This window comes from Panulirus ornatus, chromosome 4 (genome assembly GCF_036320965.1).
Source record: "Panulirus ornatus isolate Po-2019 chromosome 4, ASM3632096v1, whole genome shotgun sequence".
Taxonomy (NCBI): Eukaryota; Metazoa; Arthropoda; class Malacostraca; order Decapoda; family Palinuridae; genus Panulirus; species Panulirus ornatus.
In genome coordinates, this window is record NC_092227.1 from 11,533,968 (window position 1) to 11,553,921 (window position 19,954).

The window sequence follows — 19,954 nt, forward strand, 5'->3', positions numbered from 1 at the left end:
GAAGGAACAGAGAAGGAGGCCAAGTGAGGATTTTCCCCTCTTCGGCTCAGTCCTCTGTTCTTAACGCTACCTCGCTGATGCGAGAAATGGCGAATATATATATATATATATATATATATATATATATATATATATATATATATATATATATATATATATATATATATATATATATATATATGTATATATATATATATATATATATATATATGTATATAGTATATATATATATATATATATATATATATATATATATATATATATATATATATTACCCTAACGCTCCTGAAAATTTTTAAGACTTCCCGAAACGGTTCTGGAAAAATCCTCGATTCATTTTTCTACGATGAATATTCCATAAATATTTTCCACGTGAGATTATTTACAATTCCAACGTCCCAGCCAGAAATAGGAGAAACATTGCCCTGGGGAAGCCAATCTCGAGTAATGGTATACAGGAACCTTTACTGTGCGCCTGGCTCACTAGGAGCAGACAATCCACCGTGTCCTGTGCCAATTATGACAGAACATAAGCGTTTTGAATACCCCATATCTATCATTATAAAGTGTGTCAAAAGCGTTTTGAATACTCCATATCTATCATTATAAAAGTGTGTCAAAAGCGTTTTGAATACTCCATATCTATCATTATAAAGTGTATCAAACGTGTTTTGAATACTCCATATCTATCATCATAAGTGTCAAAAGCGTTTTGAATACTCCATATCTATCATTATAAAGTGTATCAAACGTGTTTTGAATACTCCATATCTATCATGATAAAAGTGTCTCAAAAGCGTTTTGAATACTCCATTTCTATCATTATAAAAGTGTGTCAAACGTGTTTTGAATACCCCATCTCTATCATCATAAAAGTGTGTCAAAAGCGTTTTGAATACTCCATATCTATCATTATAAAGTGTGTCAAAAGCGTTTTGATTACCCCATATCTATCATTATAAAGTGTGTCAAACGTGTTTTGAATACCCCATATCTACCATCATAAGTGTATCAAAAGCGTTTTGAATACTCCATAAGGGGTGTACAGTACTGTAGTACATACAGCGATATGTCTGAAAGATACACGTAAAATAAATACCAATCTATTTGCCTTCTGAACATCACCTGTTACGTTTACGTTGCTTATGAAATCGATAGATGTTAATACGTATGTCATACAGATGTGTTTACTGTCCAGTATTCTCGTGATCCATACTAGCAAGTAGTTACACATATCGAAACACGACTGCGTCAGAATCTTTCCGATGACATTAACAAATTGGTTTCTTAAAAAAACCTACATCTTGGCAGATCACACCAATTACATTGTTTTCTTTTTTACAAGCTGTCTATAGGTGTCTGCTGGCCTCCCAGCACCACCCGACAGATTGCAGACCTGCCTCTCTCTCTCTCTCTCTCTCTCTCTCTCTCTCTCTCTCTCTCTCTCTCTCTCTCTCTCTCTCTCAAAAACCCTCGCATTAGTCTGCCTCACACCACCTCATCCATGAACAGATTAAAAACAGCCATCTTGACATCGCACACCCCTGCTGTTGACCCACTTACACCTGGAACCACTTACTCTCCTCACTTCTTACTCGCTCACAAGCCTTACTCTTATGGTAAAAACTCCTTACTGTTTCTATCAGGTTTCCTCCCACACCCTCCACATTGTACATCCATCAACCCTATCGTATGCATTCTCCAAATGCATAATGCCACGAAGAAATCTTCTCCTTTCTCCATGCATTTCTCACACAAACTCTTCAGAGCAAACATTTGGTCCACACATCCCCTGCCACTTCTAAAACCACAGTGGTTCTACCCAATTCAATGTTATATGCATGTCACCACCCTCTCAAGCACCACTCTCCCGTACAATTTACCAGGTGCGCTCCACAAACATGTAATTATAACTGACCACTGACAGCACGTCGACCCTTGTATACAAAATCATTCCAATTCATTCTATCCCGAGCACACCTTTCACCCTCCAGCACACACACACACACACACACACACACACACACACATATATATATATATATATATATATATATATATATATATATATATATATATATATATATATATATATACATATATATATATATATATATATATATATATATATATATATATATATATATATATATATATATTTTTTTTTTTTTTTTTTTTTTTTTTTTATACTATTCGCCATTTTCCGCGTTAGCGAGGTAGCGTTAAGAACAGAGGGCTGGGCCTTAGAGGAAATATCCTCACCTGGCCCCCTTCTCTGTTCCTTCTTTTGGAAAAAAAAAAAAAGAGAGGGGAGGATTTCCAGCCCCCGCTCCCTTCCCTTTTAGTCGCCTTCTACGACACGCAGGGAATACGTTGGAAGTATTCTTTCTCCCCTATCCCCAGGGATAATATATATATATATATATATATATATATATATATATATATATATATATATATATATATATATATATACATATCTGAGATCTCAGTCTAAACAGAGTCCCCTACATTTGGTTTCTATATCTAGATAACTGCAGCATATCACGTTACCAGTTTTGTATCACTCTCTACACGATCTGTTTATGTTTAATTGGAATGCTTACGTTGTGCATGGGGGTTGGAAATAATTGCTGGATTGTACAAAGAAAAGAAAAAAAAGTGAATAAATTCCTCCTATCATTTGTTTTCGTTTGTATACTGCACTCGCGTTGAAAAAAAAAAAATGATCGTAATTACCGTCAAATTGCGATTTTCTTTAAAGCAAGTTATTCACTGTAAATGCCTGCGGATTTTGTTCTAGGATTACCGAGAGAAAAAAAGTATTAAGAATCATCTGCCAACGATTTGTGTCGTCATCTTAACGAGCAATGATATACTACGCGACTCAGGTAACGTTGTCAGCGTAGAAAAGAATAAAAGACAAACATTTCCGTGTTCCAACGTTGCTGTGGTACAAGTTTTGCTTCAATGCCGATGGCTGCCAACTACGCAATCTTTTCCAGTGTACTATACGCAAACTATGTACGCCCTGGGTATTATAGGGATTATACTGAAGACTCGAATGAAATTCGAAGGTCAATACATGAAGTGGTTTCGTCATTTGACCTGTACAGCAGAAGACGTCAGCGATGGTAAGTTTGCTAGTGAAAGTGGAGGAAAGTGACTGAGTGTGTGTGTGTGTGTGTGTGTGTGTGTGTGTGTGTGTGTGTGTGTGTGTGTGTGTGTGTGTGTGAGGATTCCTCTAGCGAGGCAATGGCTAAAATATTAGACTATGCAAAGATAAAAATAATACAATGAAAATGGAGAAATAGTGAAAGTTTAGGAAACAGACTGAGAGTGTGTGTGTGTGTGTGTGTGTGTGTGTGTGTGTGTGTGTGTGTGTGTGTGTGTGTGTGTGTGAGGATTCCCCTAACGAGGCAATGGCTAAAACATTAGACTATGCACAGAAAAATATTAGAATGAAATGGAAAAATAGATAAACTTGAACAGGGGTACCTAGTAATAACACTAGGATCCCTGGCGTCTCTATCAAGGAATAAACTATTGATACTGAATTGAATTGATAAACTAGAAACTAGTTTATCAATTGTGGACTGAAGCGATAGTTTTCGCGTGGTCAGAAACGGGGCCAAGGCACCAAGCCAAGCGGCAAATCACTCGAAAACAGCAGAAGACGACATCAAAAACAACTGAGCATCACCCCTGTCGTCGGGGACTCTATGGTAAAGCACTTACACATGAAGGTATAAGGTAGGAACAGATATAGAATGAGGCTATGTTACCCTGGGGCTAGGCTGGGAGACATATCTCATTATATAGAACATATAACTCAGGTGATGGCGTTCGACAAGGTGGCGTTCTGCTGGACATACACGACAGTCCACAGAGGAGGAAGTCGGTTAGAGAATAAGATGTCAAGTCATACGATTCACTATATAATGAACTGATTACATACAACATCCAAAATGATCAAAAGTTCTGATAATCTTGATCTATCAAGTTACATTAAAAAAAGACTTGATTCGTACGATTTCACTGGTAGTGATGGATACATACAAACTCGTGGGCAAATGTTTTACCCCGAATGAGGCGAAGTCCATTTCTTTTTTATCTTCAACAGGACTGGTAACATATGGAACGACTTGCCAAGTAGAGTGGTTGAAAGCAGAATTATAAGCAAGTTTAAGAACAGCCTTGATAAATGTTTTCAAGTCCACGACTTAACATTATTTGCGCCTCCTTAAGCCACACTGACAATTCGTTAGTTATTCTCTTAGGACTAACTGTACGCCTTCTAACTTTTACCACAGTGATGTGTGAGTCTCTGATATCTTCCACGATCACAAACAACCTTGACGGTACCAAATGGTTTGTTGGTGTTTGAATTCCTTTGTATTCTTTGTACGCAAAGAACAAGACTCATTTTGCGACGAGCAGTGTCGAGAGAACAGAGTGTATGATGTGTAGGGAACAGGACGCGTACACATGGATGTATCTACGACTCAGTGTGCAGGGGAGTGTTAACACCGTGCAGGGGGCAGCGTGTAAGGAATAGTGTGTAGAAAAAAAAGAGATGGTGCGAGAAGTGTGAGAAGAGTAGATTCCGTGCGAAGAACACTACACAAGGAACAGGTTCATGGAATTTTAAGTTCAGCGTACAGTGTGCAGAGAGCAAGCACCGAGAAAACGTATAAAGCATCCATTGTGTAGGATATGCTGTACATGGATCATTGTGTAAGAAGGAGTTGAACAAGGAGCCATGTCACAGGAAGGGTACATTGGACAACACGCCTTGTGTTAAGACCGACCCTCGCCAAACATATATCTTTAAGAATTTATTAGACGCAACTTCTTTCACCGACCACTTCGCTTCCTCGTGTCCATCAGTCACCGCTGATGGTCGTTCCGTTTTTATTTAGAGATTTACAGAGAGACAATGACCCTTCCAACTGGTTCTGCATGATTCAGTGTTCTGCTGGATGGCCGTGGACCCCAAGTGGCAGCCAAATGATATGCAGCGACGTGAAGGCTTGACAGCTGTATGATTTTACGACTTACCAAGGAGTACGTCTGTCGTGTGGGAGTAGATTCTTCCACACATTTCTAACGTGCGGATTGATGTGTGTGTGTGTGTGTGTGTGTGTGTGTGTGTGTGTGTGTGTGTGTGTGTGTGTGTAAACTTCCATTTACTCAGCGAACCGATCAGCTCTTAATGCAGGAGGAACGAGTTAACGTATGAACTGCAGTAGATCATCATCCATGAGTGTTTACGACACTTAGATGAGCTGACTTACCCCTGAACACGGTTGTTATACTCGTAATTCAACAGGTCAGTAACGAGAAAGAATGCAGTGTATCTCCTCCTACGCACACCTTGAGTATCTCTGTGGTACGACTCATTAAGGTCATTCAGGGGATGTGAGACTTAATGGATTAACCTTTATGAACACTGGCTGAATAAAAAGGAAGAGTAGGAAGAAAAAAAATGAAGAAAACTATTACGAAATTTGTGAGGTTTAGAAATTGACTACAAACATTTGTCATAAATATGTCACTGATGTTATGTACGGCAAGATATTCCTGTGTCAAATTTCACACTCGTTAAAATACAGCCACGTGATAATAACCAAGAAACGAGTGTATTTAATGGTGAACTTTGGCCTTTCAAAATTAGCCAAAAATTTCGAAAAGACAGATTTGATATTGGTATAGTGTGCGGCATATGAAAAGACAGCTGCGTGCCAGATTTCATGAAAACTGCAGAAAATATGGCCAAGTAATGGGCAAAATTATGTCCTCTCTAGTGACCTTTGATCCACATTGAATGGTATAACAGGTTCACATCACAAATTTACCTTGTGCATTGTATAGTGCATGTTGGAAAGGTATCTGTATGCAAAATTTGGTCTCTACTGATAGAAACATATGCATACGAAACAACATCCCTATTCTAACTTTATTTTTTTTATATTTTGACAACAGGAAGGGTAGCGCTAATTAATAAACAGGAAGGGTAGCGTTACTTGATAAACAGGAAGGGTAACGTTACTTAGTAAACAGGAAGGGTAGCGTTACTTAGTAAACAGGAAGGGTAACGTTACTTAATAAACATGAAGGGTAACGTTACTTAATAAACAGGAAGGGTAGAGTTACTTAGTAAACAGGAAGGGTAGCGTTACTTAATAAACAGGAAGGGTAACGTTACTTAATAAACAGGAAGGGTAACGTTACTTAATAAACATGAAGGGTAGCGTTACTTAATAAACAGGAAGGGTGCGTTACTTAATGACCAGGAAGGCAAGCGTTACTTAGTAAACAAGAAGGCAAGCGTTACTTAGTAAACAGGAAGGGTAGCAGGATGTGAAGGAAACTAAAATGTGAGTAAAATTTTTTGGAAGGGCGAAGGGGATGCAGCTAAATGATGACGACTTGAGATATATTTGAACTTTGCTACGGAGGAATGGCACTACCTGATGGTGAGGAACAAATGATTTTTATGGCAAGAGAAGATGAAATAGTGATAATGGAAAAGGAAGAAATACCTTGATAGCGAAGGCTTCCATGACTGAGTAGAAAAAGGGAAGAGATTTCATATACTTGTGAACTAGAAAACGGAGTAGTATTGTATTATATGTTCCTTCTGGAAGTGAAAATCTGTTAGTTATGTATCCCAGTGAGTTCTGCCGTGTGTGCAGAATACAAACCGGAGTAGTAGTGTACTACATGTTCTTCGTGGATGTGAAAATCAGTTGGTGATGTATACCAGTGAATTCAGCCGTGTGTAAAGAACTCAAGCGTTTGGCAACGCCATAAGCTGATGAAAGTCAACGCGACTCAGAAGCGGATGGATATTTCCCACTCAACCACCTTCAACCATCGCCCACTGATGACACTGAAGGCACACGGTATATAACAAGCTGCCCACCTCAACCACCTTCAACCATCGCCCACTGATGACACTGAAGGCACACGGTATATAGCAAGCAGCCCACCTCAACCACCTTCAACCATCGCCCACTGATGACACTGAAGGCGCACGGTATATAACAAGCTGCCCACCTCAACCACCTTCAACCATCGCCCACTGATGACAATGAAGGCACACGGTATATAGCAAGCAGCCCACCTCAACCACCTTCAACCATCGCCCACTGATGACACTGAAGGCGCACGGTATATAACAAGCTGCCCACCTCAACCACCTTCAACCATCGCCCACTGATGACAATGAAGGCACACGGTATATAGCAAGCAGCCCACCTCAACCACCTTCAACCATCGCCCACTGATGACACTGAAGGCACACGGTATATAACAAGCTGCCCACCTCAACCACCTTCAACCATCGCCCACTGATGACACTGAAGGCGCACGGTATATAACAAGCTGCCCACCTCAACCACCTTCAACCATCGCCCACTGATGACACTGAAGGCACACGGTATATAACAAGCTGCCCACCTCAACCACCTTCAACCATCGCCCACTGATGACACTGAAGGCACACGGTATACAGCAAGCAGCCCACCTCACTGACGTATCGAGGGAACCACGATTCCCTTCTGTTTGTCGTGTGATCTAGAAAGCTGAACCCTTGCTTGTTATGAAAATTTAAAGAGGAAAATACATTGAGAAACATATAGCCAACGAGATATCCAAGACCTTACATAGTCTTGATGATGATGATGATCAAGGGGGATCGCTGATATAAAGTTCATCGATCCATCTAAACTCTGCAGCTTCTTCGAGGCAGATTTTTTTTTTTTAACCCCAATAATAACTCACAGAGTTTTTGGCGCCAAAACATCAGCGGCGATGTGGTGGATCTCAGCGCCGCGCCTCGAGGTGCTGCTGCTACCAGTGCCTTCCCAAACGTGAGGGACACAACTCATGCCACTTCGACGACCCAGATATAACTTTTGTGTCTTTACGTTGGAGGCCCCAGTCGTGGACGAAAGTTCCACGTCAAGGCCGGGTCTTGATTGAAATACAGAGATCGGATCATGAAAGCGGGGGAAAAAAGAACAGACGAGGGAAAAAGTACTCACGAACTTTGGAGGAGGAGGTGGTGGAAAATCCTGTCTTTTAGAAATGTGCCAGGTTAGGCTTACTGGGAAAGACATGATAGGGTAGAGAGTTCCAAGGCTTCGAGGTATAGCCATGACCATTAGCACCACAGAACCACGGTATCTCCACCAATGCCACGCCAGAGGGATAGTCGTGTCACACTGGGGTATGGCACGAACAAAGCCAGTGGCTGCACCAATCACAGGATGAAGAGAAGTACCTGACGATAGAGAGTCCATGCCAGCGTCGCCTTCAGGATGGATATCAACGCCAGAAACGTCTTCAGGAAAACACGCCAACGTCGCTCTTACCCTTCTACAGAAGCCGATGTCCATATCATCCTGGCGAAATGAAGCCGAGGTTGAGGAAGACGTTCTAAATGAAGCCGAGGTTGAGGTAGACGTTATAAATGAAGCCGAGGTTGAGGTAGACGTTCTAAATGAAGCCGAGGTTGAGGTAGACGTTGTAAATGAAGCCGAGGTTGAGGTAGACGTTCTAAATGAAGCCGAGGTTGAGGAAGACGTTCTAAATGAAGCCGAGGTTGAGGTAGACGTTCAAGGCCAGTAGCATCATAAGGAAGTCCTATTACACCTTAGAAAAAGGGGGAATTCAATGCCTTTTTTCAGCCTTGTGAAGGATGGTAACCTACCATTACCTTCGGGAATCCACTTGAACGAAGTCGATGTCATCTGTCACCTTGAGGATGAGTGTGTCATCGCGTCTGGCACCCGCGGGGGGAGAGAGAGAGAGGAAGATCAAATTGCCACCCCCTTGATGAAGACGTCAACAACAATGCCATTCTGGGGGAGGAGATAAATGCCACTATAAGTCTCTGGTGAGGGAGCTGGGCCTGGGGAGGAGAGGAGGTAGGTGGTGGTGGTGGTGGTGGCAGTCGCTCGTAACGCTGTCCAGGGAGAGTTATCGTCAGGCACTGTGGCTAAGGACGTTCATGATCACCAGAGCTGTTACCCTGGTGAAGGATACCAAGCGTCTGAGTCGACCTTGAGGGAGATGAGAGTCAGCGTCACTCCGGTGGAGGAGGAGGAGGCAATCAGCTCTTGTATCTTTTCATCAAGTAACTGCTTCACCTTACGAACTCCGACACCAGCGCAGGAGAACCTAAGTGCTAAGGATGCAGGCAAGCAGACCAACCCCTGTAACCCTAGATCAACCCCTGTAACTCCAGACTAACCCCTGTAATCCCAGAGCAACCCTGTAACCCCAGACCAAACCTGTAATCCCAGACCAGCCCCTAGAACCCCAGACCAAACCCTGTAACCCCAGACTAACCCTGTAACTCCAGACCAACCCTGTAACCCCAGACTAACCCTGTAATCCCAGACCAGCCCCTATAACCCCAGACCAAACCCTGTAACTCCAGACTAACCCTGTAACCCCAGACCAAGCCTGCAACCCCAGAGTAACCCTGCAACCCTAGAGTAACCCTGCAACCCTAGAGTAACCCTGCAACCCCAGAGTAACCCTGCAACCCCAGGGTAACCCTATAACCCCAGACCAACCCCTGTAACCTCCAGGTTGGAGAACAAGTGCCTCGGGTGACCACATCCGTCTTCACCAGGTGGCTTAAGATCTCGCTGGAGAACCTCGAGGAACTACTTCGTCGGGCGGCGGAGGCCAGGGTCGCTGCACTCCTGCGGGAGAGCTCGGGGTCAACGATTTCTCCTCGAGACCTTCATTCCACCCCAGGAAATAAGGTTCTCAAGATCCACCATGATGGCAAGTCTGGTCTCCGGGTTTTGCAAATTATTGCCCTTTTTTCTTTTTCGCTTTCTTTGAGCCTCACCTGCTTGAAAAGAAAAGAATCTCTCTCTCTCTCTCTCTCTCTCTCTCTCTCTCTCTCTCTCTCTCTCTCTCTCTCTCTCTCTCTCACGTAACGTCTCCTTTGAGCAGTGCAATATACCCATAGCGCCTACCCTCCTCCCAACACACATATCCACATCTCTACCCTCCGCTCCACACACCTCTCCTCATATCTTCCCCAAACTATCCCTCTATCTGGAGTCTACCAGAGATACCCCAAACCTCCTCCATGGATACGAGAAACCTCACTATACCAGAAAAAAAAACTCCTTTGACAGCAACACTCTGATTCCTGGCCAGAGGCGGGTCTGACGTGGGAGGAGAGGAGGTGGAGGAGGAGGACCAGACTGGGATGATAATGTCCTGGAGGACCTGGTGTGTGCACGTCATTCACCAGGTAAAGATTTCAATAAGTTGGACGAGAGAGACAGAAACGTAGGATTATCATTATGATGATGATGATGATGATTATTATTATTATTATTATTATTATTATTATTATTATTATTATTATTATCATTATCATCATTAGTATCAGTATCATTATTACTATTATTAGTATCATTATTATTATTATCATCATTATTATTATTATTATTATCATTATATCATCATCATCATTATTATCATTATTATTATTATCATTATTATTATTATTATCATTATTATTATTACTATTATCATTATTATTATTATCATTAACATTATTATTATTATCATTAGTATCATTATTATCATTATTATTATTATTATTATTATTATTATTATTATTATTACTATTATCATTATTATTATTATCATTATCATTATTATTATTATCATTAGTATCATTATTATCATTATTATTATAATTATTATTATTATTATTATTATTATTATTATTATTATTATTATCATTATTATTATAATTATTATTATTATTATTATTATTATTATTATTATCATTATTATTATTATTATAATTATCATAATTATTACTATCATTATTATCATTATCATTATTACAAGCCTTTCTCTGGCGTCATGATGATGGAACACATGAATGTCGTCTTCTGAGGAAAGAGAAATGAGGAAAGGTGAAGTACTGGATGGTAAGCGTCTCTCGCCTGACAACCAAGGGCGTGAGTGTGGGTAGCTTATAAAGAAGGTTACACACGAGGAGGAGGAGAGGCCGAAGGTACTTGCCCGGTGGACGAGGCTACTCTCCTCCTAGTGAGAGAGAGAGAGAGAGAGAGAGAGAGAGAGAGAGAGAGAGAGAGAGAGAGAGAGAGAGAGAGAGAGAGAGAGAGAGAGAGAGAGAGAGAGTAGGAAGGCCTTGTAAGAGTTTGAGCTACTTGACACTTCTCAATGAAGGGAGGGAAGGGCATAAAGAGAAGAGAGAAGAGTCGCAGAGGATGAGGGAGGGATGAGGCCGTATTAACTGTGAATTTCGATATATATTTCCCAGACACTGTGGGCTTATATTTAAACACTCTCGTGCGCTCTGAGCTTTAAACAGACTCGTTCCCTCTGGACTTTAAACTAGTCTCGTGTACTCTGAGCTTTAAACGCCTCCGTGCAGTCTGAGCTTTAAACTGTCTCGTGTACGCTGAGCTTTAAACACCAGTTCAGACTGAACATTAAAACTGTCTCGTATACTCTATGGTTTAAACAACCCCGTCCGGTCTGAACTTTAAACTGTTCCGTGTACTCTGAACTATAAACGCTACCGTACAGTCTGAACTTTAGACGTCTCGTGTACGCTGAGCTGTAAACACTCAGACACTGTCGCACACACACACACACACACACACACACACACACACACACACACACACACACACACACACACCGACCCACCCACCCACACACACACACACACACAGACCGACCCACCCACCCACCCACACACACACACACATATATATATATATGTACTGCCGGATTGTACATGCAAGAGCTCACTACGCTAATGAAGTATGACACTCGCAATTGGAGAATGCAACGTCATGACCACAGTCTACAGGGACACAAACAGTAATTTCGGTAAAACCTATTCTTTCCACTAGTTTGGTACAGAAACATATATATATATATCGATCATGGTTTGTCCCAATATCATCATTATCATTCTTTTTTGTTCGATGATTTGATGCAACGCATCGAACGAACGAACGAAAAGCACAACATAAATAGTATGCACACGACAGACAATGTATTTAATTAAGGACAAGTGAGTGAATCAAATCACAACACCTTTCTGGACAAGGGAAGCCATCACTACATCAAATAAACACATGGACCCTGCATGCCTAGCGCGACATGCGAATATACATACACAAAAGTAATTCACAAGAAACGTACAAACAGGAAAGACAAATATTTACTTAATTACTTACACGTTATCACTTATCAGTCACCGAGGAGATGAGGATTAACATCAAGCGCTTGCAGTAAATACAAGTAAAACATCAAAGGAGAAATGAGATTTTGAGCTGGTGATGTCTCGTCTCTTCCGTGGCAGCAATGATCATTCCCCCACGTACTGCCAAAGCGTGTACCACGTCGGGAACAGCACAAGACCTGGGCACCACTCTCAGTCAGTTTTCAAAGCTGATTACAGACATTTCTTTTCTATCCCTCACATCACCTCTACGTCTTTCACTACAGCGGAGGTCAAACTGGTACTAACACATGGTTACTTGTATGTCCTGTACACTCTGATATAAGGAAATGATTACCATACGAACATCCTGATGTTTTCTCCATGAACGTACGTACTAGTGAAGTGTTTGAGGCTACAACTCTCACACTCACATAACATTTCATATACAGAATAACTCTATCGAAGACACGGATGTCTTTTTCATCTTGCATACTAGTAGCAAATTACTATGAAGTTCATTTAACACTTCTGTCTATGAAAGAACCCGAGAGGTAAATGTCCTACCTTGCCTCTTCTTTCCCATTCATTCTTCCCCTCAACACTTTCGGCAAAAGGGAAATGCTACCACACTTGGCCAACGAACCAACCCCAAAACTCGTCCCCCCTTCTCTCTCTCTCTCTCTCTCTCTCTCTCTCTCTCTCTCTCTCTCTCTCTCTCTCTCTCTCTCTCTCTCCAAAGCCACAGCAAGGCTCTCTGCTCCTGACAAGAAAACATTTGGTAGAAATAACACGATGGTTTTCACTGTCCTGTTTTTTTTCTTCCCTCCCTCCCTCCCTCTGGTCGAAGGAGGGTGGGAAAAAATATATAAATGGGAAGAGAAAAATCTCTGGCTACCCTTATTTACTTCTCTGAAGAGATAACGAAGGGCGGGATGGGAGGGTAGAGAAGCGCGCGCCCCTCCCTCTCCGTTTCGAAAAATTCCTTCAGTAAGTAACCTTCAAACCACAGTGAACCCTTAGCAGTCGAGCCGCCCCAGTCTCCTATCCTCTACAATCCTGCAGTTCTCTATCCTCCGTCAACAGAACCGCTCCACCGCTTCCCCTCACTAGCCATTACGTCAAAAACACACTCTCTCCTCCCCCACACAAAGTCATTTTTCTGTCAACATTTTCGCCGTGCGACTCATTTTCAAACGGTTTCTCCTCTACCTCAAGAGCAGAGCAGTGCGTTCCTCTATCCCCCAACCTACACCTAAACTCCCTAGTTCATAACTCCCTCTCCCAAAGGCGTTTTTACATTCATTATCATCATTATCAACACAACTGTTATTATTTCATTATTATTATTATCATTATTATCATTATTATTATTATTAATATTATAATTATTATTATTATCATTATCATTATAGTTGTTGTTATCATCATTATCATTATTATTATTATCATTGTTATTATTATCATTATTATCATATTATTATTATTATCATTATTCTTTTTCTTATTATTATTAGTATTATTATCATTATTATTATTATTACTACTATCATCATTATTATTATTATCATTATTATTATTGTCATTATCATTATTATCATTATCATTATTATCATCATCATCATTATTATTATTATCATTATTATTATTATTATCATTATTATTATTATTATTATTATTATTATTGTTATTATTGTTATTATTATTATTATCATTATCATTATTATCATCATCATTACTATTATCGTTATCATTATCATTATTATCATTATCATTATTATCATTATCATTATCATCATCATCATCATATAACTCTATGATCCGTTTTTCGTGCTTGACTTCAGCCAACGGTATTACTTGTTGCGTCAGCGCGTTGTATGAAATCACGAATTCCGTGTCACCGGGGCGCTCGGTGGCAGACGAAGGCTTAGAATACGCCTAACCGTAAGGAATCATCATTGTACTCAAGGCCAAGGAGTATCTGGCAATGAGCAACGCCCTGAAACCCTACACCATCGCGTTACCCATTTACGATCGTCGTAATCAATAACAAGCCTTGCGTCACCTTCTGCAGACAAAGACGTGATGTCCAGCCTCACTGAGCGAGGGCCTCGTTAACTTTAACGCTCGAGAAGAGATTTCCCGGAGAGAATACAACTTTGGACTTCCCCCGAGTCAGTGAAGGAAGTGTGTGCACGTCTCCATACCAACAGAACAGCAGAATAATGATAACAATAATTAAAAAAAACCTTGTGCGTGTAGCTGTGGGATTTCTGGCTAGGGGAGGTGATGGAGGTTGGTGACGCGACTCCTTGATTCCCTGTAGGGAGACTGTACACCGGGAAAGGTTTCTACTGAACCTTTCATCACATCCAAATACTCAACCTCTAGCTTGACCTTGTTCACTTCCTCAAAGTTGCCCTCCTTCACTTCCGCTAGCCCCCATCTGTTGTGTAAGATTCCCTTCAAGGACAAAGAAATCAATATGTAATTTCGGACCGTTCGTAGGGAAATACAAACCTCTAGTACCCATACCAACTGGAACCTGACTGCTTTGGTTCCAAGTCTTATGAATCTTATTAGTAGGTTTGATATGTTTGGCGAAACTGATGGGCACGGTGTTAGTGGAACCGGTGTCAGTCTGAAAAACTATCTATTTACCCCCTGTTATCATCTTAAAAAAGAAGCAAATAAGATAATAATCATGAAAGGTGGAGTAAGCAACTAGCAACACATGGACTTGGTAAGCCTCCCCCACACATACCAACACAATAGCACAACAAGCATCAATAAACAACTACAAAATAAGCATGAACAGAAACCTTTAATAAGAAGTTACATAAAAATCTGCCGACTTAATGATAAAACAAACCAAAGAAAAGCATCAAACAATATACCAAGAACAATGTAGTTCTCTGGTTGATCGCAGAGTCTTTTATACTTCATCTGTACGTCCCATTTCCCACATTACTTATTCTCAAACAAACTCCCTACCCACTCAAAATCCACCCACAATTCCTCCAAAACCCTTCCACCTCCCAAACCTAGACCTCCAATCAACGCTAAGAACGAGTTACTACCATGTATACCTCAGCCACATCATCATCATCATCATCATCATCATCATCATTTGCCTCGAAATATCTCTACCTTCTATCATCTTGCCTTTGTGTTTCACATAGTTTCCCACCACTCAAATTCCTCCAATTATGTCCAGCTCTTCGACTGCTTGACGTCTTGCCGCTAGGGCCCTGCTGCTTTCTCCTCCAGGAGCTGAAATACTCTTATGCTGGGGACTTCAATACATACCGCAGGGATTGGTTTGGGCTGTAACCGGGTCGATCCCGGGGAAGCCCAGGCCTTTCCTCACTCTCTCCTTGATGGTTTGGGACAATTAATCAAAGACCCTCCTCTAGTTCCTTATCTTCATGACCACTCTTTTAACACGAGCTTTTTTCCTTTATCTCTGAATCCTCCTACTTGATGCATACACCATCCCTGCCTCCTTTATCTCTGAATCCTCCTACTTGATGCATACACCATTCCTGCCTCCTTTATCTCTGAATCCTCCTACTTGATGCATACACCATTCCTGCCTCCTTTATCTCTGAATCCTCCTACTTGATGCATACACCATTCCTGCCTCCTTTATCTCTGAATCCTCCTACTTGATGCATACACCATTCCTGCCTCCTTTACGGCCCTTTGACCACACTCTTATATCAGTGACTTCAGACTGGGCTCGCTTGACCACCATCCCTTCCCAGAAAACTTCAACTCTGGGCACTTTGGGGAGAGCCCAAGTGGTGGTTGTCCCTGTGCAGCTCCCATTCCTTGGAATGGGTGCTGCTTCTCTGGTCGGGATGGAATCGTGATGTGTCGACCACATAGCACAAGTTATTACGGCTGGGATGAAGGTTTACATCCCATCTTCTTTTTAAATCTTTTCCACATCCTTCGTGGTTTGACTGCTCGTGTTCTGATGCTTGTCACCACATCAGGGACGGTGTGTGGTAACCAGACCAAGAAACTCTTCCCTTCCCCAGAAACCCACTGATTTCATTCACGTTCGACTCATTGTAAATCTGTTCTACGAAGATCCAGGTGCACTCTCGTAAAGTGTGCTGACCTAACTCCTACCGACAATTCTTTTTTTGGTCTTTAACGAAAAGCATCTCCAACAACTGTAATTCCACCTTTCCTCATCTTCTCCGACCTGATCAATCTATTGCTCACTCTCGAACTGATTAAGCCGCTCTATTTGGCACTTTGTTTTCTTCCAACTCAACTTTGGATGATTCAAATTCTAATCTTACGCTCCAGTCTCCTACCTCTGGACCTATGATATCTATTTCCACATTTCACCATATTAGAGTCTCTCTCTCTAGCCACAGATATTGCCTGTCCTTTTATAACCCTATCACGCACGAGAAAATACCGAAAGATAGTTTTAATGGATCGTAAAGTAAAATCCCGTACTCTTAAATCATTCCTTATACCCAAGCCTATATTAGCCTTACGCTAGCAACAAAGAATCCACGAGAGAAAAATGAAGATATCAAATCATAAAAATGGCGTCCCTAAACATTTAACCAATAATATTTATTGAAAGCATAAAAACAACCTACTTACCTTTAAGTTGTCGACCTTTCCACACGATGGTATCTTCAATAAATCCGAAGTGGAATTTAAACTACTGTAAAATTCCCGAGGTTTGCTTGAAATCTATTTTGGTTACTAGTAAGACCTCGACAGTTGGTGTTTTCTGATATTTTCAATGTCCACACCCTATTCATCTGTGAGAAAGCACGTTCAACACAAGAATTGGTTCCAGGGAAACACAGTAAGAACAGTAATCAATAGCTACATGCGTAGATGGCTTATATCTCTGTTTCTCTACCCAACGCTGGTCTGTTGATCTCTCGCACTCTACTCACTAACACATAAACCATCATGATATTTTTCAACATTACACTTAGAAAAAAAAAAATCATTTTTCACTAACAAAATCCACTGTCTTCAATATATCTGAATATCTGACCACTTTTAAACTTGCTTTAATAATGCTCATTACATTGGTCCAAGGTCTTGAGAGAGACTTGACCATATGTCTCACAACTGAACGTGTCAAAGAAATTGATCACTACTGGCTGATGAATGAACCACTTTTTCCAACTACAGGCATCTCTGCCAACCATCTACTTTTATTGTATCCCAATAGTTGTGTCAATTCACTGTTAACAAAATCACAAAATTCTTTGTTTTTCTGCTCTCACATTTTAGATACAGGTATTTATCTTAAACATTTTCACGAAGCACAATAATCAACGGAGTTCTGTCTCATCTTATGTTTTCGCACTGCATTTATCATGTGCTACACCAAGTTCAACGCTAAACTTTGTATTAAACTTCTTAAACACTGTCCTACTGTTTTCACAATAAAACCTTATTCAACTCGCAAGTATCCATCAAATGCACATTTTTTGGTCACGGTAGATTTTTGTCCTATAATGCTAAGAGAGAATAAGAATTTCTTCTCGCAGCGACACCTTCCACCTGCAAGCTCAAGCCACACTGTCGTCTTCCGTGTCATTGTTGACAAGCCAAGTGCCCGGCCAGGCCGCCCGCCAGGCAGCCACAACCTAAAAAACATACCATAATTATCTCCTGTATACATCTCTGCTGGGACTATCCTTCATAACATTACTTGAAAGAATTATAAGATCATTTCTAAGACTTGAACTTAAAGTACAAGTTTATATTACGTATAATAACAGAGGATAAATGGCAATTAATATCGGGAACATATCGAGAGGTTTTTTTTTCAAATTGTTTCCTCATTTATTACAATATTAATACCGAACAATATCATGTATTTAACGCTATCATATATATAGTAATCCATAGCTGAGTAGTTATTATATAACTTAACTTATTGCCATTTATAGCAATTTATAGATAAGAACACAATAGAATTGTACTTATGAACGTGCGTACTGAACGTTAAGATGTGAATAAAAATGATATATTATGATATCCTGACGCTACCTTCTTATTACAGAAGGCGAACAACTATGTATAGTTGAAATCAAACAACAATGAAAATAAGATGGGAGCTAGAGATGATATTAGACACTTAGGCTGCAGAGAGAAGTAAGAAGCCAGGAGAGTACTCGACACATGGTGTTCAACAAAAGAGAGGCCTGGATTAGCAACACAAATAGACTAGAGTTTTCTGAAAGATTTGTTGATATACTTTATGATTTACATACAATGAAGAACAAATTTCATTTTTTCCTAATTCTTATTGCCTTCTAGATGTAATCTATTTTACTTGTCTCTCTGAACTAAATACAAATGCTTTCAACGCTGGTATTTCTTTCTTCTTTAATAAGCACCTCTTTCGTACGTATAACCCACATCCTGTCTGATGTGGATAGGGAGCTGTTCATCAGTAATACCCTTCCATAGAAGTTTCTATACTGGACGACTGATAGGTTAAAACTGCTAGTATTACCTTCCTGCTTCACAGTACATGAGAAGCTTCAGAAAATGAACGCAGCATTTATATGATATCTATAGATACTTCCACAGTAATGTGTCGAGATATTACACGAGTTGCCAAATTCTGTTTATATATATACCTCTAGATGAGGTGGTGTGCGAAGTGATGATAACATCAAAAATAATACCCCTATACTGAAAACACCAACGAACGGCACGAACGATTGAATATTAGACCAGTCAGTGACACAAACTATATCATTACTGTGATGCACTGTGGCCGGTCTTGAAATATATGTAGGCATTAGATGAAAATCAACTGGACAAAAAACATCTTCTCTGAACATTGTTAACCTATTTATCATATCGTTAACCGTATTTATTATATCGTTGGGCATATTAGTTTGCTTTACACTCGTAATCATATCAAGAAAATCCATATCAAACTATATTCACTTAATAAAACGCATTTATATCATCAACTTTGGCTATGATAACTTTTAGTCCTATAGAAGGTTTCTCTTCGGTGGGGAGGGCTTTGAAGTTAAGGGAAAATGAATATAGATAGAGAGCAAATGGGTGGATCAGTCGAGGAGTGAGAGTGAGATAGATATGATGCTGCATAGAAAAGAGAGAAAGAAGAGGGAAAATATAAAATGAACGGAAGAGTATGTGTAAAAAAAAGTGAATAATCAGATACCACTATCCAGGTGTTGTTAGAATAGATTTGGTTAGGCTAGGCAATCTTCATCAGATCTCCACTAGCCAGTCTTAGTTAAGTTAGGTTAGGTAAGGCAACCGTGATCGGATCACCACTAGCAAGGTGTTAAGACAGGTTAAGTTAGCTTAGGTTAGGCAGCCTAAAGCAGATCTCCATTACCCAGGTGTTAACTTAGGTTATGCAACAGAAGATTAATTCTCGTCTGGGATTTAAAGAAAGAAAAAAAGAAAAGAAGAATAGGAAAGCTCAACTATTTTAGGGGATATAAAATCTTTTTGTATGAAATCAACAATGTACTGGAGGTCCCAACACAGCATTTTTACCTTCACCCTGACCGAGGAAGTGTTAACCCCAATTTTCTCAAAGAAATGTCATGTCATTAGCTTTCCCTTGCCTAACCTACCTTACCTAAATCATCTGTGACCTTGGGTAGCCTATCTAACCCCGTTTGTAAATCTTTGTTCAACTCCACATTA

The 19,954-nt window shown here is 40.4% G+C and overlaps 1 long non-coding RNA gene across 1 annotated transcript in view; it reads right to left on the reverse strand.

Annotated features, from left to right (window-relative positions):
- LOC139765873 (uncharacterized) overlaps positions 1 to 19,954 on the reverse strand; it is a 209,814-nt gene that overhangs the window by 172,186 nt on the left and 17,674 nt on the right. Inside the window, exon 2 of the long non-coding RNA XR_011716752.1 lies at positions 16,886 to 17,895. This is a non-coding gene — a long non-coding RNA (uncharacterized lncRNA). The remainder of the gene's footprint in view (positions 1 to 16,885; positions 17,896 to 19,954) is intronic.